This window comes from Oenanthe melanoleuca, chromosome 1A, assembly GCF_029582105.1.
Source record: "Oenanthe melanoleuca isolate GR-GAL-2019-014 chromosome 1A, OMel1.0, whole genome shotgun sequence".
Lineage (NCBI taxonomy): Eukaryota > Metazoa > Chordata > Aves > Passeriformes > Muscicapidae > Oenanthe > Oenanthe melanoleuca.
Genome location: NC_079334.1, coordinates 18,725,481 through 18,747,854, shown reverse-complemented (window position 1 = coordinate 18,747,854; position 22,374 = coordinate 18,725,481). Strand labels below are relative to the sequence as shown.

The 22,374-nt window shown below is 40.9% G+C and overlaps 1 protein-coding gene across 2 annotated transcripts in view; it reads right to left on the bottom strand.

The window, feature by feature from the left end:
* The window catches only part of CHST11 (carbohydrate sulfotransferase 11), a 189,107-nt gene that overhangs the window by 106,666 nt on the left and 60,067 nt on the right, over positions 1–22,374 (bottom strand). The window lies entirely within an intron of this gene.

Here is a 22,374-nt window from a genome sequence, read left to right as displayed (position 1 = left end):
GCACAAGGAAGCTGCCAGCACTGAAACCCCTGCAGAAACACCCTGACTTGGATTTTGGGGTGAACAGGAAGGATCTGGAGCCAGCAGCCCACGTCACAGCCAGCCCTGGCCATGGCAACTGGAGACTGAGCCACAAGGTAGCTGCACTTCCATCACACCAGGAAAGGGCTTGGGCTTGTTCCCACATGGAGTCTTGATCCGAGACTCAGAAGAAGGGAGTGATGTCACTGTGGCTGTATTTAATATGGGCCACATCAACCACATGCTCTGTCAAAACCAAACTAGGTAGAGGCCATACACAAACAACCATATTTAGGTAGAAATGATTAAAGGCATCCTTAGAATTCAAAAGCATATATAGAAAATCTGAATCTTGGACTAATTCCTCCCAAATTTAGACTAAAAAAAAATAAAGAGTGAAAACTATTAATTTAATTTTTTTTAGCAGCACATTCTCCTGCAGCCTATGCAACCCAGCTGGGGCATGCAGAAGGTCTAAACTGGAACTGACTACAGCTTTAAACTAGGATATATTTAAAAACATGTTCAATGGGTGGAGTTCTGTCTCCTCCTCTGATTCAGGGCATAACTAGACAAATACTGACATTTCTTTCTCTTTGTAATAAAAATAAAACAAATGACAGCACAAAAAACTGGAACTTTAATATTATACACCAATCTTCTAAATCTAAAGAAAAAAAAACCACAAAAACTACCTGGATTAAAATATTTGATTTTTCTAATTTAATTTACCTTGTTAAAACCTGACACTGGAATAGCACAAGCTGTGAAATGGAAAGATACAGCACTCTGCTCTTAGCACATTAAATGAATATAAGAAATAGAAGTAACATCGAAACCTGAATCACAAAAGATGTAAAGTACTAATAGAAGAAATAGTCGCTAGAGTAGTTTTATTTTCAAAAAAAATCAACAATTATGACATTTAAAATACTGCAGTTTGCAAATCTGAACTGTAAGTTCAGCTACTACAACAGGAGTCTGTGATAAAGACAGAGGAGACACAAGAGACCCCTTTCTTGACTTACACTGCCAGAACTAAGGAAGGTCAAAGGTAAGCAGGGAAAAGAGGGGAAAGGAAAAGCAGCTAGCTGATGCATCAAGCTACAGCTACAGCTGGGAGCCAGGACTGTGGTAACAGGTGAAGAAGCCTTTAGGCTGCAAAATGAAGGACATGAATCGAGATCCCACGCAGCAGAGGTAAGGAAGGGCACTTCCCGGGAGCACACGGGGATCAAAGAAAGGGCAAGTGCTCTCAGACTGGATGGATCACAAGCACTGAATGGAGCAGAAGTAGAAAGAAACATGAAAAATGCAGCTGTCATTAAGGAGGAATGACGAGACATGTTGGGACAAAACACTGGAGGAAGCACAGGCTGGATTCAGTGATTAAAAGAGGACAGGCAGTGGATACAGGCGGAGCGACTCCACCAGAGTACAAAGCCAGAAGCAATCTGGGAAACCTGATAGCATAGAGCAGGGCAGAGGCTAAAAAGAAGCAATAAAGGAGAAGGCTTTAGCAATCAAAATGACCTTTGGAGAAAAAGCTGTTTGAGAAGGAAAAAACCAAGTGGAAGATGCAGACTCACATCATCTCTGCACAATAATTCAGGGTAGGAAACCTACACAAGAATACACAGCAAGGGCAAAACTTGGAATAGGAATATAAAATTTGCTATAGAAGATAATTAATCCATCTATGCATCTCACAGCTTGCTGTGGCCCCATTTATATTTCTACAGAAAGTATCCAATTAAACATCTGGTGCTTGGCTGAATACAAAAGAGAAAATTATGTCCTAACACCCACCATGGTCTTCCAGTGGTGATCACATCATTACCATAACCAACCTAAGCTTTACATATTTGACAAGGGAAGTCACTGTGAGACCATTTCTCTTGCACTTTTAACTTCAAACAATTTCTTTTATGCAATTTAATTTTACTTTGACAGAGGGAAGACCATACCATTCATTTGGTCAGACCAAAGAGTGGAATTTTTTTCTCCTTTTAATCAAGAGATCTCTTCTCTTCTAGGATAAAATCACCCTGCACATACTAATTCATTACACACTCTTGCTCATATGTTCATTTATTCAAGCCTCTTACAGAGAAATCTGCTCAGATCTCTCTGAAATCAGGCTGTGCCAGCTCTGGTCCCAGACTACCCATCTCCAATAAATAATGTCACTTAACAACTCAATAACTCACTCTGTGCTCACACTGACTCTCTGCTTTGCTTATCACAAATGTACTTCCTATTTCTAGCTAAATTGCCTCTTTCCTCTGTGGCTAATTATTTTCCAGAACAACTTCTTTTAAAGGAAAGCTTCAATTTTGAAAATTCGAGTAAGTTACAGCCTCTGGGTCAGTTTTATTTACCACTATGTTAACTTTCTCGGGTTATTCTTTGCAGATGAAAGGAGCCCTTGCAGAACCTGAGCACAGCTCATACCCTTCAGGCATTGGCATGTGGCTGGGGTGCAGCCTTGCTCTGACCAGCATGCTCAAAGAAACCTAATTTTGAAAATACAGCAGTATTTTGCCTATGAGAAACAACACAATGATTAAGGAAACAGCTTCATCTTTTCATGCCTGGACACTCACTAAGATGGAAATTCCTTTTCCAGCCTTGATGGCAGAAGAGTGAAAACTCTGGCTTTCTTTCCCTCAATTGCCAATGACAATAGGTGCAGATTCTTAATAATAAATCATATCCAGCCACACTCAGAATCAGGCCACATCATGACCATTTCTGATGTAGTTCTCATAAGAAAAGTGCAAAACCAGGTTTTCAAGTCCTGCTGGACACAGAGCACACCCCCTCCCTCATACCACTGGAAAAGCTAAGCTGCCTTTCCTTTACAGCTTTCACAGCTGGCACCTCAGCTCAGTTCTCTCCTTTTTATCTTCCTCCAGTGAAGCTGTTTTGTACTTCTGACCTTTCCAACACCAACCTCATCATCCAACATGAATGACACAAGGAAGGGAGGCAAAGGGCTTCTGTATGGAAACGGAAATCTCCAGCTGGTCTGGTTCAGCATTTCTGCATTGCCCTGTGTTTTTTGGGAACTCTCTTTGCACATATGGGAAGCTTGTTGGACAAAAAGCAGTAACCACAGATCTGGAGGCCTTGCACCCCACAGGGACCTATGACAGGACTGGTTTTCCCCCCTTCAGCCTCTGGCCACTCAGTGCAGAGGGAGCACTGCCAGCCCCTGGCTGATCCCTCCTGCAGGCAGTCAGCAGGATGCTTTCATCAGGAGAGCAGGGCAAACACTGATGGTCAGCTTACCTGCTGGAATTACAGCAAGGGACTCTATTAACAGATTAAACCCTGTCCTGAATGCCACCACGGCTTAGCCTCTCTGTCCCACTTACATTAATAGCTGACATTGTTGTGCATTGGAGCTCTTTGAAATTCCTATCAACCATTCCACATGCAGGGGAAGAGGAGGGGAAGCAGTGTACATCCTCTGGAAAAAACCACCATTTTCAGAACACACAATGCATTTTAAAAAATCCACACCTTACAATGATAAATAATAACAAATGTAAATTCCCATTAGGTTTCCTGTGTTTATGTATTTAAAGGACTGTTAACCACGTCCCTCCACCTTAAAAAGCTGCTTAAACTGCAGCAAATTGTTAGAAGCCAATCAGTTCTGCAATACACCAATTCATAACACTGGCTAAAATAAAACCACTAATCCCTGATGGCTTTCTGGCAAGGATGTAAACTTCCTTAACTTCATGTTTTGCTTATGTCCTGCATGAAATGAAATATTGATTGTCTCGGCACTTAATAGAATGTAGAGATGGTATGAGTGTATTGGAGAAAAATATAAATATTTATTACAGAACCAATCAAATGCTAAGTAAAGCCAGACTAAACAGTTTTTTAGGTGGCTTTTGTGTGGATTTTTTTTTGTCCTCAAAGAATCAAAGCAGCACTGAAGGCCTGCTAAATGAGGAGTAACACAGGTATTAACATGCACACATTCAACTACTTTTATTTCCAACTAGCTTTTCTTTTAAATGAGGGTTTTGAGGAAATGGCTAAGACCAGGCTATGGCTGTGATTTGAAAGTACAGCTGCAGGACACAGCCACTGTTTGCTCAAGGAAAGGGAAGACATTACACAGAAAGGATTTAATTTCTCAAAAGAGATTTTCTCATCACTTTGTACATGCTTCTGCAATTTAACCTTCACCATCTGGTTCGAGCAATTTCCCAGGCTCTGTTAACCTTACTTTTGGGGTGAAAGGAAGCAGGAGTCATAATTGTTTACTGTGCTTACAGTGTTTCTGCAGCAGAGATTTTAATTGGGGGGGGCATAAGGAAAAGTGTAAGGAAATAAATTGCTGTGTGGTCCATGAAACAGAGTCAATCTTAGCAACCATTCCCAATGAGACTCTGAGGCTGACTTTATCCTCTGGGTGAAATATTAAAATTGACTTTATTCCCACATGCCTGCCAATTTGGATAGTGCACTTGCTGACACAAAAGCATAAAAAGAATATGCTAGTTAATTAGATGAATTATAATGATTTTGAAAACATTACTTAGAAAGGAGGTTGGACATACTTTTACTTGAGGGATTTGCTACTTCTCTGCAAAAACCAGCGATTTCCAAACTTTCCAAACACAGCTCTTTACAGCTGCGAAGTGCTGCAACAGAGGCTTCAGGGATATGAGGACATCACACAGATAACTAGAATACTCTCCTTCCTGTGACTTTGATATTTTTGCTACATGAGGGCTGGAATACTAAAGTCACTTTGTTCTGGCTTTTTACTATGGTTTGATACTGGATGAATAAATTTTTAAGAGTCAATAACTCCAGATATTTCAAATAAAAGAAAAATAAGATTTTTTTCCCTTAGCTAAAGTATTTGTTTGAGGTGAAAGATGAGACATAAAACAAGATATCCTGAAACTATTAGTTAGGAAAGGCATAAAAATCATTGGTTGGTTTTCTATAACTGAATTACTTTGCCTTATTAAACTACATACATATTGTAGGGCTACAGTCTCCATTCACAAAGGTACCTTTTGTCAAAGTGCCTGGTGCCTTTACTGCTTGTTTTGGGAGAGAGAGTGATTTCTGACAGATATGGGCAGTTATTGAAAAATTCAAACTGTGAAGATGGAAATCGCTAGGTGATATTTTTTCCTTAAAAAAGAGAAGGAAGTCACCCTTCACCTGGGCTTTTAAGTGTCTTGTATAGACAGTGTCAGGAAAAAACTGGTTAACACATTGTGGATGCCACATTCCTCAGAGCAAGAAAGCCTATTTGACATCTTTTACCACATACAGTGCCTTGCTATGATATTGAATGATGGCAACTGATGGCATGCTTGCACTGCACAGCTGACAGATATATAATGCTCTTGTCCTCAAATATAAATAAAACATCTCCTTCCTCACCAGATATTGCCCTGGCAAAGCAGCCCTTGGATAATAACAAAGCTTCCCCATATGTGCCCACCTCATTGCTTCAGCTCTGTCTCTCTCAGACAATGGGTGGTGCTGCTCAGGCTTTTATTTCATTGCTCATCTGTCACCCACTTTGTGGCTTGGCAAGCATGACTGCTCTCTCAGGTAGGTTCACAGCCATGTTTTCATAAAATGCAGCACTGGCATATAGCTCACAACAGATAAAGAATTATCTTGCCAAACACAGATCACAAAGAGATTTAGATTCCCCCCAAAAATCCTTTACAGCTACCTTGCAGCTTAGAATGAAGTCAGCAAATCTCCAACAACTGGCACACTCTGCTTTCTCAAGTGCAAACTACTTTTTTTCTAGAGAGAAAAGATCCTTCTTAAAATTTATAATTAATCTGTACTCTTGAAAGAGGTTTGTTCTGCTGCTGCCTTTGTCAGGGAGCAAAGTTACCCAGCAGTTGTCTGAAAAGAGGCTTCTCACAGCTCCTAACTGGGGCACAGAGCAGTTGTTACAGCTGAAAAGGACTGGTAAATCTACAGAGCATGTTTCCATAGGACAACACAGAATTAGCTACATAAAACAAAAGGCAGATTTCCTCAACACCACAAAAGTAAGGAAATTGATAAACATTCACAAGACCCACTTCAGATAACTGAGTGCTTATTCAACATACTCCAGCAGTGTTTTGTTGTTGTGTGCTGTCTTGGTTTTGTTAAAACCTACATGTTTTATGGTCTTAAATATGCCTATATTTTTTGACATTAGGAGTACTATGGAAACAAACACATTAAACAAAATTGTGAGCAGATTTTTCTCTTTCTTCTTCCAACATGGCAAAATAACAAGTATCTTCATTATCACAGCCATTTTCCTGTGACAAGTCTTTCCAGTTTCCCTGCATTAGTTTCTTCAGAAGTTTTCCATTTCTCTTTCTAGAAATGCAGGAATTATTAAGAAATTTTCACATCACTTTTCTCTCTGCTTTTCCATTTCTATTAAGAGTTGTTTTGAATCTTGCACCTGGGTTATTCACAGTTTTCCTTAGCCACTGCCCCCTGCAGCACCTTAGGTGAAAGGCAGAGTAGCACAGGATAAATGTCCAATACAAGGGTGACAGAGGCACCATGGCATTTACAGTGTCCTGCTGAAGGGTTCACCAGGGAAGAGAGGACCATAGAACAGCACTAGGAATGAAAACCAACTAGTTTGAAGGAAAATGCTTCTCTCTCACCAGTCTCTGAGAAACAAGGAAGGGAAGACTCACATTAGCAAGGAGTCCCAAGCAATTTTTCTCTCAAGATCACAGTGAGTTAACAATCTATCAAAAGACATCCTGAACTGTCACCTACAAGTGATCAGGCAGTCACTGCAGTTTTCTCCACTAGACTGACAAGAACAAAACACACAGAGAGAGAACTCTAATACATATGCCTTTGATCCAATTTATCCTCACTGGCTTTCTGAGACCATTCCCTCTTTAAAAGATCCCACACAGCTCCTTTGGTTCCACCAGCACCTCACTAGAATGTTTGAAAGAAAAACTGTAATTTCCAGAGAAAGCAGATTAAAGGCAATAAACCCTGCTACTATCTTAGCATTTACAGGGCTCAGCAATGCTTGTCTCATTCACTCAGACAAGCAGCAAAAACCACAGCATTAAGCTCTTGAGTGGCTGTCAAAGATGATGCTTCCCTGGCATTTCTTTAAATTTCTGCTGTGGTGTTATACAAGCCCTACAGCTACTGAAGGGATTCTATGCTAAGAGGCTTCAATAACAAATGTTCAGAAAAATTCAATTAGTTTTAACACACCTATATCTGCATTCAATGGCATGTCAACACAAAAACGAGACAAAACATCAGGTTTTGTAAAAGCAAGTTGAAAGGATCTTAGAGGATTCCATCATCAGCAAAACTTCCTGAATAGTGCTTTCTGGTCTACATCTGGAACAAAGGCAGAAATCTGCCTTTAAAAGGTGAGGCTGACCCATGAGCTGCTCCAGTTGGGGCAGAGAGCAGCTACAACAAAGCAGGAACACCAGCACAGAGCCATGTCCTCCACACCCATGCTTGGCTCAGACTGCACCCCCAGCACTGCACTTCCCACTAGGACTGAGTTTATTTTCTTCTCAGTGGCTATGTTTTGGATTTGTGTTGAAAACACTGTTAATAACACGGGGATGTTTCCATGATTGCTGAGCAGTGCTTACAGAGAGTCAAGGCTTTTTCTGGCTCTCATCCCACTCTGCCAGTGCACAGGCTGGGGTTCCCAGGAGCTGGGAGGGGTCACAGCCAGGACAGATGCCCTGTTGGAGCCCTGTTTTAAATCCCACATGCTTTGAGGCCACATGATTTTAGCATGCAGGGGGTGAAATCAAAAGGAAAAGGTTTTTCACCCAGAGGGTGGTACAGGCTTCCCAGGGAAGTGGTCACATCACCAAGCCTGTCTGAGTTCAAGAGGCATTTTGAAGCACTCTCAGGCACACGGTGTGACCTGTGGGGTGGGTGTCCTGTGCAGGTCAGGAGCTGGGCTCAATGATCCTGATGGGTCCCTTTAACTCAGCATATCCCCCCATCAAACACTTAAGAGGCATAATCTGCACAGGGTACCAGACTATAAAAGAGAACAGGGTTATGAAGTATCAGTGTAATCTGGATCCTTAAATACAGTACCTTGGCTTTGTTTTCAAATAACATAAAACTTATGCAGAAAACAAAGCAGAAAAAAGAGCAAAACTATTTTAACTGCAAAGAAAACTCTTGACATGGAGGGGCACTACAGAGATGCTTTCTGCTTCAGTCTGGGCATCATGTTTTCTCACCCCATGGATTTGGTATGGATCCTCACCTCTGAATTGCTATAACTGAGCATGAGGTTCTCCAAAACCTGAGAAGCATGAAGCTAGAAATGAGCAGAGGTACTGCTGTTGAACCCTGCAGAACTTCATCCAGCCCCAGCTCACATTTGGTGTCTCCCCTACGTGATCCCTGGCAGGCTGGCAAGAAGGGACAGCCACAAGGAGAGATGCCCAAGGCAAGGCCATTGCTCCCCACTGCAGATGTGGGATGTGCAGCCCCAGCTCAGACTTGAGCCATGCAGGGGCCTCCCTTCCGTGGTTTTGGCCTCTGTTCCCTGTCTGTACATCTGTAATCAGCCAGCAGACAAAGGTGCCAGCAGAAAGCACTCAAGATTCTCTTATGCAGCTCCTGGGACCTCCAAATCCAACAAAACCCATGGCAGACTGCACAGGACTCAGTTGGAAAAGCTTTACCTTGCCAGTTAATGGAGAACATATGTACAACTCCATATGCAATCTTTGGAAATTTAATACTCAGAAACCACCCTGTCAAGATAAGGTTGAAGAAAAACAAAATCACTGTTGTTACAATCCAGTTTTCATATCAACCAATTTACCCTCCAAGCCTCCTGTTCTCCAGGCAGTATTTTGTTATACAGTGCACAAAGGGGAGAAACAAATGTAAACAAAAAAAAAAATACCTCTTAGGTTGCCAATTCATTCCACATTTCCCTTCCTCTACAACATGACTGCTCTTTGAACATGTCCCTCAGCCAGAATTCTGCACACCCATTGCTCCAAAGAGCTGAAGGGCAATAGAGAAAATAAAAAGGGAGAAGATTTATATTCCAGCTGCTGCTGCCAGAATTTGAGCTATGAACCCATCAGAAAAACTAGAGGACACAGAAGAACAAGGTGCAGTATGTTCATAGATGCTGGTTTTGGCTCAGCAGCCCAGAAATGCCTCTTGCACACAGCAACAATCAAGCTTGTCTTTCTGGACTGAAATTAATAAGTAAAGGAACAACAAAGCACAGTTTTTGGTTAAAACCACAGAAATACTCTTTGTAGGGTAAACCTGATTTAAAAATTATTCTCCCTAAGATTTAGCTACTGCACCAGAAAAAAATATTCTCAAGGGGACCTTTTCTTCTGAGCAGCTCTCCAGTCTCTGTAACCATGGGAGCTGTTCCAACACATCGTGTCTGTCTATGAAATTTATAATAATTCGGGTGAGTTTTGGAAAGGTCTAGAGGACTCAGAAGAATATCTCCAATTATTTTTCAAGAGGGCTCACACACTGAAGTCACTAAAGACCCACCTTTATGAAAAAACTAATAAATATATTATGAAGAGGTATCTAAGGTTAAACAATTTAAATCAAGTGGATGTAATATGGACCATAAGTCAGTCACACAATCTTAATTTAGACTAATTAAAAGTAAAAACTCCAACACATGAAAGAAATATACAATAGAATTAAACTGATAAAAGTTTCTGAACCTAAAGTTCACTGCTGTATATACTGTAAATCCAACACATCAACAAGCCTAAGACACTAGACATACTAAACTTTTAAGTAAGTGGATGATCAGGAACATGTACCTTTGTAAGAATGTATTTAAAGGCTGTCATTTTTTATTTCTTCATCCATCCTCATTGCACCATTATCCAAAAAAATACAACCATTTAAACAATGAAATTCAAAATTTCAGGCACTTTTTGTTTTTCAGGTTTTTTTATAAATAGTAGATTCAAAAGGTAAGATTAAAGTTCTGCTAAATGTCAGGACAGACAGTGTAGCCATAGTACACTATCCTGAGAAAGGTTACTTAAAAGTGTTAGCAGTGGAACAGATTTTCCTGCTGTTAAAGGTCACACACATTTTTTCTAATAGTTTCCACTGGACTAAGATAGGGCCATTTTGGTAAATGCTCTGCAACAGCAAAATGGATAGAACTGTGCACTGAATAAACAGCAAAAGCTTAGGAACAGTTGGGCATTTTTATCTAACTGAGCTATCATTTTGTGTATACACTGATATCATGTATTTACACAGCTAGCAAATTATACCTGTAATGGTTACAAAGCTACAAGGATTAGTCACCAAAATCAATTCTACCACTACCAATCTCAATAAATATTAATGTCCCATACGAAAATACTTCATCTGCCACAGGGAATCAAAACAATTTCAACTTCACAGAACACTTGTTTATTCCTAAAATTTCCATGACTATTACCTTACCCTGTTTGTAAGAGGAATTAGTGCAGTTCCATCAAACTGATAGTGTAAATCATCCAAGTGGCATCAAAGGACAGTCTGTTTCCCTCTCTAATTTTATGGTGCCTTTGTTTTGATGGGTAGCACAACACTGGAGTTCAATCTTGCAAAGTTAATCCTGCACTGGTTGTGGCAGGGCAGGAGACTGATTTCCAGAGAGCTCTTTATAGAATAACTTCCAGCAGAAGCTCCAGCACAGAGCCAAGAACCTGCTTTGCTGGAGGACACTCCCCAGTGAGACAGGACCTCTCAGGAAAGCATCCCAGTGTGCACCCTCTGTGTCCTACAGGGGGGTTCTGAAGCCCTTGCACGGCAGAGTGGCAGCTGTCACTCACTGATTTTGAGGAATGGGTGCTCAGCTTTGAGGGCTCTCATTAAGGAGCACACAGCAGAACTGCAGTTCTCCTTCACATTGAAGCCACAGTGACAAGGTCACTTGTCCTCCAGCCTTGTGATACAAGCCTCCCAAGACACTTGCTAATTAATACTGAGACTCCTGGAAATGGAGAATAAATTAAAAAGATGTGGTACAAATGTATTCTCCATCTGTGACTCTGACCACAACTCGCTCCACAGAAGCTGGAAGTTTTTCCATGTGATTTTAATGAATAATAACCTGGTTGCTCTCAGCTTAACAGTGATCTCATAGCTAAAAACATTTCAAACAGACAACTCAGAGTCTTTCTCCTTTAGTGTCAAATATAACAGAAGTAGCCAAAAACCCACAAGATTTGCAAACCCATAAAATCGCATTTGGCTTTCAGCTATGGAACAAAAATAGAACCAAATCACAGAGGTCTTATATAGTCCCTGGAAGCTTCAATCAAGAAACAAACACAGGCTGCAGCCTTTGCCCAGTTTTTGACAGATCTCTGTTTCCAGCAAAAGTAAAATGGTTGATGGTTATTGGGTTTGATCTTCTGCATAAAACAAGCCTCCACTTTCACTACAGCTGTCTTTGCTAACAACTTTCATCTAACATGGATCACATCATATAGAATCCCATCCAATTTAAATAAACACTGTGGGCAACTGAGGATTTATCACATCATTGATAATCAGTTCCACTGCTTCACTGCATTCACTGTTAAAAATATCCTTTTTCCCCTCTTGATTGAGTTTTGGTGACTAACACGGAACCACAGGAAGTAAAGAATCCCCCCAGGAACAGAGATATTCTCCTTGTGGAGGCAGTTATATACCCTACAATCCAATATTTTCTTTTTTTTTATGAAGAAGCCAATATGTTTAGTTTAAGTTCTCATTATAAAAACATGTTTTCCTAAATTCTCTGGAGTTAATTCTCCATACAGAGTGATCTAAAAATCTTGTTCTTAATTAAACAATGCTTCTCTTGTACTTTACATGCTTTCCTAATTATCTTTTTCATTTTTTTTAAGATGAATTGCTTTGATGTGTGAAGCAAAGCCAATGATATAGTCAGACCATTTCATATAAGCTCTCCACTTCCCCATGCTTTGAGCATCAATACTGCTATCTGGTTTTGAAAATTTTATTCCAGACAAGAAAGAAATTAAAAAAAAATTCTCGGGATGAAAGTAACTGTTAATCAGTAAATATGAAAGTTAATTGTTTAATTAGCTAACTTGTAAAATATGAAAGAGTAGATTACTTTTGTGACCAGTTTTCTGACAATGACAGTTACAAAAACACAGTCCTTTCATCACTGGCAGTTATTTATCACCTGTATGAAGCAACAAAGGAACCCACTCTCCTTTGGAGATGGGTGGCTCCCAAAATAAAAGAAGCAAACTTCAGCTGGCTGCAGCCAGTAAGTGGGGACATGCCATTTCTGATGGCAGAGTACATGCCTGGAGAAGCATTGTTAGAAGCTTTCCCAGAGACTGACAGCTCCTTCAATTAAGACATAACCTGGGACATGGACCACAGTGACCATTTAACCTGCCTGCCCACATAGCTCTGGCCCTACACAGGGATCCTTCCCTGAGTTCATTAACTTGGGTCCAATCTTGGACAGATGGCAAATCCTCTATAATCCCCAAAAGGCAGGAAGTTTCACACATTGTGTGCATTTCTTCCCAACTGCACCCTTAAAAGCATCTTCTAATGGTCTGCTGTCTTTTCAGGGAAGGCTGCCCATCCCTTAGCTCTGTATGACCAGGGGATTCCACAACCTCTGCATAATCCACAGAATAACAAATGTTCTAGGTGGATTTTTTGCCCATTTCCTTCACTCATTGCACACAAGTACTCCTGTCACTTCACATTAAACTGTTTAGTTTCCTTCTGCTGTCTGAGCCTGGACATGTCCATGCCCAGTCTTTGATCAGTGGCTGTGAAATACCTCCCTGGCCAATGAATCTGGCCCACAAAACTTGGAAACAAAGCAAATGTTTGACAGGAACAGAAGTATTTCATCACTACTGAAATAGATAAAAGAGCCTAAGTGCACAAATGCACAAGTCTCAAGAGTCACTCACAGCATCATAAAATGGTTTTGGGGACTGGAAGGGACCTTTAAAGGTTATCTAGTCCAACTTCTCTACAGTGACAAAGGACATCTTCAACCAGCTCAGGATCCTAAGAGCTCTGTCCAGCCTGACTCAAATGTTTCCAGGGATGGGACATCCAGTATCTCTCTCAGCAACCTCTTCCAGTGTTTCATCACCCACATTGCAAAAAACATCTTCCTTGTATCTAATCTAAAGCAAAAATTATTTGAGTTCAAAACCATAACCTCTTGTCCAATCCCAAAAAATCTTTGCTAAGTTTGTCCCCATCTTTCCTATTAGCCCTTACCCACTCTTTACAGACCATGGCTCAGCTACAGATCCAGGAAAAGCTCATGCAGAAATACAAGTGGTAACTGCAGCAGGAAGGAATCCTCTCCAGCTTTGCTTTGTATGGTGACAGTAAAACTACGTGAATGTTTTAAAAACCTGTCAAATTGTTGCAGTGCAATGCATACAAATATCCACTGTACACTACAGGACTTCAGTACCAGCTAGCACTTCCAGCACATATTTTTTTTCTTTACTCTGTAAAGTAAAAGCAGCTTTATTTTGAAGACCATTGGGTCCCTGCTGCTCCTACTGATAATGACAGCAATAACTCCCCAGCAGTGATAGGGGAAGGAAGTCCTATCACCAGCACACACTGAACTACTTTGCCAGCAGGTGCCTAACTTAATGTGGTTTTATGTGGATCTGGACCTGTACAATATGGAACAACATTCTGAATAAAAAAAAATGAAAAGTTAAAAAAATAGTGTGGTTGGGTTTGTATTTCAAGAATGGTCTTCATAATGTTCATGGAAACTGAATGAACAAAAAGATATTGTAAAACCCTATACAGAGTAACCTTTCATCTTAAAACTATCTTTGGAACTTCAATTCTATGTATAACAGACAGGATGGGGCAGAGTTTTTTGGCTTTTTTCTTTTTTTTTCTTTTAAGGCCTGATACCGAAGAGTGTTCAAGAAGGATTTATTGTTCAGGCCAAAGACAGGCCCTATCTTGCACTCCTTGCTGCACATTCCACTATGGAGAAGAGAGGCTGGGAAGACAAGGAGTCAAATTTAACTTCATATTCTTGTTTTTTGAGGGCTTCAATTCTGCAAGCACTTAAATGGATGCTTGTTTTCAGTATATCAACCATCTCACTACAAGCAATAGAAAGCATACAAGGCTAACAGGCAGGGGGTTTTATTCAGACAGTGGTGTGTTGATGTTCTTTAACTCAATTTCCATGTTTTCATTCTTACCTTTAATAAGCATTAAGACCTACAATTACTGAAATTGAGACATGCATTCTTTATCCCACACCTGCTCTTGGACAGGCACTTCTAAACCAGTTTCAGTGTTGAGACAATTGGGACTACTGGAGATTTATACAGGAACTCACAGGGGCAGATTCTGCCCCTAAGCAAAGTGAGCAGTAACCTGAACTCCTGCAGCTTGCTGATGGGTTGAGAATTAATTAAACACAAAGCTATCAAACTATCTCCTCATGTTCCCCCACATTTAGTCCACAGGACAATTCTTTTCCTCCTTGGCACCCACATCACCAAGGAGAAAAAGAACCTTTTAGTTTCAGTCCTATGGCTAAAGTGAGGGTGAGCACTCAATGAAAAGCCATTTGTTCAAATGTGGCTGGAACTTTTTTTTAATGATCTCAAAAGAATGTTAAAATTTTGTGGCTAAACTGTCTAGACCAGATTTGAGCTGTAAAATATTCCATTTACTAGGGAAAAGGCACTCAGAAGCAAGTCTGCTCTCAAACAGGATACTCTCCAAAACTGCAGGCACAAGAATATAATTGTCAGTTTATGTCAGTTTTCACTTCTATTTGTCCATTCCCTTAGACCATCTGTACAGCATCTTGCCTGTTCTTGCCAGATTTGCTACTGAAAGCCTGATCATAAATGACAACAGCCCAAATGAACTGAAGTTTTATCCCTATTTCTGGCTCTTGTTCCTAAACAAGGATATACTCAGCTATGGTGTTTTCCAGGGACCTCACCAGTCTCTAGGAAAGACTCCAGGCATGGTATTGCTATTGCTTCTTAGTGCAGGCTATGTTACCACATGACTTTTCCTTCTCCAAAACACCCAAAGTCAGCTGTGCAGAAAATCACAGGTACTAGGTTTCAAATGACACATGGCTCTTTCCTCCCTGTGCACACCAAGCCTGGACTCGAGGCCCCAGGTCTTAGTGCCTCCAGACACACGGAGGATACTTGCAAAGAAATCAGCAGCACCAGGGAAAACTATTCAGTGCTCCAAGTGTCTGACTTGTTGCTTGCATTGATGCAGTTCAGGTTTTTCCTCTCAAAATTCCTATGGGACAGAAATTGCCAGTTCTTACCAACTCTAAAGATAGGCATTGGAAAAAAACCCAAACTTCTAAGCTATAAGCTTCTTCTGCACCAACCATAAGACATTATTTCTGTGCAGACATAGCCCTAGCTATGATGTTTCAATTCCTGTTAACTTTAGAACAACTTTGAACCAAACATGACATAGAAATCTCCAAGTCATCTAGTTTCTGGAACTCTTGGGAAAATAAGCAGCAGAGGAGAGAGGCTACCAATGTCCCCCACAAAGGAAAGGTTGCCATGTGTCTCAGCCCTCATTATAAAGCAGAAATTCAACATTGCACAGGGGGAATGCTGACAGGGAAGATGAAAGAAAGCAGTGCTCCAAGCACAGAATCCACAGCTGCATCAGCAAGCTTCCCCATGACAGTGCTGGAATCAGATAAGTGCATTCTGCTGTTCCAAGAGGCTTTTATGCATCTGAATAGAAGGGACAAAGAAGTTCTCTCTCCAATGGTGTACCAGGATTTGACTACAAACAGAGTAGTCCTGAGCTAGAAACTGTACCAGTTAAGGTCTTAGACTCCATATGGCAGACAATTAAAGTACATACCTGCTTTTGTGCATCAGCATAACTGCTGTTGAGTGGAGACCTTCCATGTGCGATTCCTGGATGCTGGTGACTCTAAAGACTTGCCACAGAACATGTCTATTGTTCAGTGCCTTGCAGGGCTGCTCAGATAACAGATGTCTTGCCATAAGGAGCAGCGATCTCTTTCAAACAGAAAATACCCTCACAGAGATCAGCAGCTTTCCAAGTTCCTTAAATTACTTCTAAATGTATTTATACACAGTACAGCAGATTTTTTTTTTTTTAATTAAGATATCCATCTGAGCCTTGCAGGAGATCTCAGTGCTGTGTGCTAGCAGTACAAAACCAGAAGCGTGACAAATAATTGTCATTAAAGCATAAAGGTCAGGGCAATCCCAAGCACAAATGCAGGCTGGCTGGAAAATGGATCAACAGCAGCCCTGAGAAGGACTTGGGGGTGTTGGTGGATGGGAAGCTCTGCATGATCTGCAATGTGCACTTACAGCCAGAAAGCCAAACACATCCTGGGGCGCACCAAAAGCAGCACGGGCAGCAGGGTGAGAGAGGGGACTCTGCCACCCTGCTCTGTTCTGGTCAGGAACCTGGAAGGACACTCAGGCTTCTCACCCCACGGACCGTGAGGAAGTGCTGCAAGCCTCACTTCTGCAAGAGAAATGATGCAAAATGGTTTGGTCTTAGATTGACATCATTTTTCCCCTTCCTCCATCTACACCAGCAGCAGAGACATTAAAATGAAAATTAAATTGTGGGCCAGCATCTCGAGGCACCTCTGTCAGTTGTCATCACGGGATTGCTTGCACTGGAGGCAGAATAAAGGACACAGAGCAGCAGACACACACTTTGGCCTCCTTTTGGGCTAAGCAGCAACTGAAGAACAAAACCTAGTGTACACACAAAAACCAGATACATGCAAATTCTAGATTTATCATTAACTAGGATTTAATCTTCTGCTTCTACCCTACATGTTCAGTTGGTCTCTCATGGGGCTGACTGAAAAAGATTGCCCAAAACAAATATGCCAATACTTTCATACTCTGAGGGTCTTCAAGAGAGATGCAGTGATTAGAAGAAAAAAAATCCTTTCTTTTTTATTTCAGTACCTGGTGAGTGTATGCTTTTCCTCAAGTTACAATGCACACCCATGACCCAGGATGCCTAAGGATTATCCTCAACTTTTTACCACTGATGCTATCTGAAAGGACCATGCTGTTTTGCTACTCTTCAGCTCTCCCAGTTCATTGCAACAAGACAGTAAATGCTACTAATCAAGATCAGAATATGTTAAAATGTTCTGAAATCCCCTAGGCTCCTTTAGAAGAAGAAAAGTGTCAAGAAGCAGAATTTGTGGCAGTTGCTTAAGGAACACAGACTTACAAAAGAACCTCATTGAAATGAGGTTCCATGAATAATGGACTTTTTCAATGATCTAGTCCCTATTTAGCCAGCAACATCAAATCTGAATGTTTGGAAGAGAGAAGGAAGAAAAAAAAAAAGAGAACCTCAAATCCTGGGGCTAAATTCCTGAAATAAAGAATGAATGCCTAAACCTTTCTTAAAAAATGTTTCCTTCATATGTCACATTTCCATACTTGGGAAAGGTTCCTTAGATGAACTCTAAGCAATCTCTGACAATCATTCACTAGAAGAGAGATGAGTATCTTGAACAGTCTTCTTGCAAGTTGAAAAGAGTCTCTTGTCTCATGTTTCTGAAGAAACCAAATTTACAAGAGCTGTCTCAGAAACAAGTAACATCTCACACAAATGTAGGTTTAACAAATTCATAGTCAACAAAACCTTCTTTATATAAATTTTGTGGGCTGAAGGCTGTTAGCAGCTTTCTAAAAAGTTTTGGAAAAGAAATGAAGTTTTAATGTAAGAAAATTCAAAACTTAAACCAGCAGATTCTGTGAGGACTACTCTAATGTTTAATAAACTGTGCACTTTGAAAAGTGTCAGTAAGTCAAAGACACAGTGAACCTCACAATAAATCAGCTATTGATTTCAAAACAATTCAATTTAGGCAAAGCAAACAGAAAAAGCTATTGCAACTGAAAGTCATCTCTCTTTATTCCACAGACACTTGGGCTTCTGAAGTTGGTGTATAAGTGGAGGAGAGATGCTGTTCAGGTTACAAAGGAGCTGAAGAACAGTTTGGGGCAGTTCAGTCTAAATACTAAAGCTCTGCAATGCAATGCCAATCCAAGAAAAGTGTCCTGACAAAATACTGTTATGGTTCACACAGACTTTTGCTTCAGTTCCTGATCAGGTCATCCTTCACAACCTGAAGTCTTCTTACAATTCTTCACAACAGTGGTTTTGATGAAAAAGGAAAGTCTGGATCTGGTGTCTTTACAAGCTAAAGAGAGCCTGGAAAGCACCTGTATTATTTATTCCTGTTTAAAATACTCTGTTCTTCTGTAAAATATTTAGGGTGTGTTGTTCTGCCTCACAAAAAGCCTCCCCAGACAGATGCAGGATGAGGTTTCCCTCACTCCCTGTGCTCAGATGAGGAACTACCCCGATGATTTCATGAGTGGCCATGGAAAACAAGACTCAGCATGAAACAACTGAGTGGAAAAGAGCTGCCCACACCATCACTCCTTCCCTGTGACACAAGTGTCTGAGTGCAAAGCTGGGAAACCAGAGGTGGCTGCATCTTCCCCAAGCCCCAGCCAGACCCACCCTGCAGCCCTGCCCATGGTAACTCTAGTACGAAATAGCATCCAGTGGTTTAAAATGAAGACCAGCAATGGCAATGCCATTCCAGAGTCACAAGAAAAAGTGTGAATTACAGCAACAGCAAGCAAGCAGAAGCCTCAGAAGTTATGTTTACATCCATCATCACACACACAACCCACAAACCCCAGTGATGCACAGAGCCTGGGGCACAGACCTACCGAGCTGCTATCGACATGCCAGGTGCCAGTCAATGTGACCTTTTCCACTTCTAAGCACATTCTACACTGAAATTCAAAGTGTGCAAGTTTCTATCATTCACTGTTGCCTTAATGTAAGTATTAAATAAAAAAGAATTTAAGTGGGAGGGGCTAATATATGCAGACCTGACTGCAGAATCAGCAGGAACAGCAGATTTTATTTTAGAGCTATCTGAAAGAAACAGATTTATTGTCAAAGAACTGAACTCTTAGCATCCTCCTCCTACAGAATTATTAATCTATTTCTGCACAAAAGCTAAACTGCTTTAACTGGTCTGTGCAATTGTAGTGGCTTCTGTCAGCTGCCTGCTTCCATGCCACCCTCTCAGCTCCCCAGCCAGGCTACAGAGCCAGCACCTGCAATGGGCTCCTTTCCAGGAGAGAGAGTGGCCACCTCTGTGCTCACAGCACACAGGAGCCAGGGAGCTCATGTTAGAGGGAAATGCAGAAGAACTGCAGCAGCTCTTCCAGAGAGACACAGCTGTGGTGTGGTTCTGAAAGTTTCATTTAATGGACAAAAAGACACATGAAAATTGAATTTAAAATTGGGACAGAAAATTTCTATGAAGATATAGGACAGCATTACTTGTTTGACACAAAACTGGACTTTATTAACCCCACTAGAGGCCTCTGTGTAAATGCACAGTAAGACTCTGGTGAATCAGCTCCTCAGTGTACACATTACATGAGAATACAACATTTAAGCATGGAAGAGAGAGGTTGCAGCTGCAATGTCACACTGAAAAACCAGTGGAGGCAGATCTAGATAAATATAGGACTAGTACAGGAGCTCCTATAAGGAGAGTCTTGTCCTTTAACTAAAACAACTAAGTAAACAGAAAAGAACTGACACAGGAAGAGGCTCTTCTGACCATCAGAGATATAGAATAAGAAATCCACTTCTGCCAGAATACTGCATAGGAGAAACAACAAACTTGACTGAAATACGCCAAGAGGTGTGACAGCTGATGGTATACGGACCAGAGATGAATCAGGGGAGATGTGTTCACTGTCTGACTCTGCACTGAACCCAATAAAATTGTGAACAAGCTACTTGGTTTCTGTGCTAGGGCATCCTTCCCAGTCCCAACAGCTGAAACAGTACACATTTTGACTCAGTCCTTGCCTCAAACCACATGAGCATGCATTTCCTAGGATACCAAGGCTCCTGTAATGAAAATACTTCTAAATGTGTATCTGCCTTTTACTGATACAAAGTGGTATCTATGGTCTGACTGTCACTTTGCATTCCCATTAGAAACAAAGGAGTTCTTTTTCCACTCAGGAAAGAGAATACATAAAGTGAGTCACTGGCAAGGGGATGAGTCAGTCTACTTAGATGCTCCAGCTTTGTGATGATAAATGACAAACCCCTCTGCAGTCTGGAGTCTCCTCCAGCCCCGAGCCTGCAGCAAAGGCGGCCAGATCCTGCCATCACCTCTCCCTCCAGCCTGGAGCCCACAACACCTCCCAGCTTCCAGAGCCCACCATGAAATTATGCAGGAATCAAGTTAAACATGAAAAGCAATTGTGAATTTGAAATCTTGATGGAAGTTTTCAGTGGAAGGGCCAAAATACTTGCAGTGGAGTTGCTAAATTAAGACAAGACACCTTTCTAGCTCCCAACAAGACACAAGTGGCACCTATCACTGCCACCTAACAAAGCCTGATAAAAAATACAACAGAAAACAATTAGGCTGCCTCTGTCTTACACAGAGCAACTCTTCACCTGGATTTTTTTCAAATTAATTTACTTTGGTAAAGTAAAAAGCCTAAACAGTTTCAAACCCATGCACTCTCAACAACCAAAAGTAACCAGCAATGCTTTGTTTAAAACACAAGCAACTTGCAGTATCATGCTTAAAAGCACACTTGGTCTAAATTGCTAGCAAAAAAATAAAAGAGAAGAACAGCAACTATGGAAAAAAGACAAACCACAACAAGCTTTATCTACTATTTGCAGTGGTTTCACAAGTCTGACCTTTCCCTAGTTCTATCCTTCTATACTGGCCTTATTTTGGCACAATAGTGACACTAAGCAGTTTTCTGTTACTGCTACATACAGATAGTGAGAACTGCCACCAGCTTTAAAGAACAAGTTTTTGTTCTACTGCATAATCTGTAATCAGAGAGGCAGCTGCAAGGTCAAGGTAATACAGAGACACACACTCAAAAGGTAATTATCTGTTTGTAGAAGTCCCAGCCACCAGGCAGAGAAGCACTGATTTAAGTAGCCTCAAGGCAGGAGGAGATGGTGGTTCCTGCTCCAAAACACTTCCACAGAAGTAGGATCCTTTCAAAGAGTAGCGTCTTCTATTAGATCAGGTCCCTTCAATTAGATTCAACAAAAAAAGCCAGTTTGATTCAGTATTTCTTAGGCTTTCCCCATTTCTGAAAAAGTGGTTAATGTTACAGTTCACCTTGTTCAGCTCAATAACCAATTTTAACAGAACAATGCTTTTACACAGCAGCCAATGTCTCCTAAGCACATCCTAGTGGGAAGAACAATGCACTGTTATTACAGTGATGGCCCTTGGATCAGGCTGCCAGATAAGGAGAATTGGGACCAACTTTAACTGGACCAGGCCACAAGAAAGGACTCAGCACAGCATCAAAATGCTCAACCACACCCAGTAGCTTGAACTGGGTTTAGCCACAGGTGCAGCCAAATGTTCATTTAACTGATTAAGAAACGACCGTGGTTTGACATCACAGGAGAGAATTTAGAGCAAAAACCTGCTGTGAGAACCTCAACAAGATTTTTTTATATTTTTCCACGTTTTCAGGATGTGCTTTAGTCCATGCCCACATTCTGCCTTGCAGTCCACAACATCCCCAAGAGGAACTGTGTGATTGGGTCTAAGAAAGTCATTGGCAACATCACCATTGACTTGTGCCATCATCTTGTCATATTTTAGACAAGATATTTTGGAATGAGCAAAATCGGTAAATCCCTCAAAAAAAACCCAAAAACGACCTAGAACAAAACAAAAACCTCATATCATCATGGGAAAGACCCAAGAATAGGTGCAGTTATCACTAATTTATGTATTTTTTTTTACATACAGATCTAAATCAGCCTTTGGAGTCTGGAACTGAAGTATCTAATACTGTTTTCTCTTCAAGCAAATAGACTGTGAAACAAAACAGTAAATTCAAAATTCAGTGTTTTCTTCCAAGTATATTTCCCAGGTGGACTAAAGCAATTATGACTGCCACAGGGCTTGGGTGCATTAAGGCATGATTCAGGTTCATTATTCTAGGGAGTCAGACCATTCAGGACAGACCACAGTTTCTTACTACTGCAGGTAGCCATATTCTAAGACATTTTTTAATAAACTATTTAAAGGTTTAACACTTGCTTATTTTATTCTTCTTCCTTCTTTGCAAAACTCTTCCGGTGGTTAATTTATTCATACCCGAGGTATGTGTATTTGTCCATCCTTTTGAAATTTTATGGTGTCAATACAGG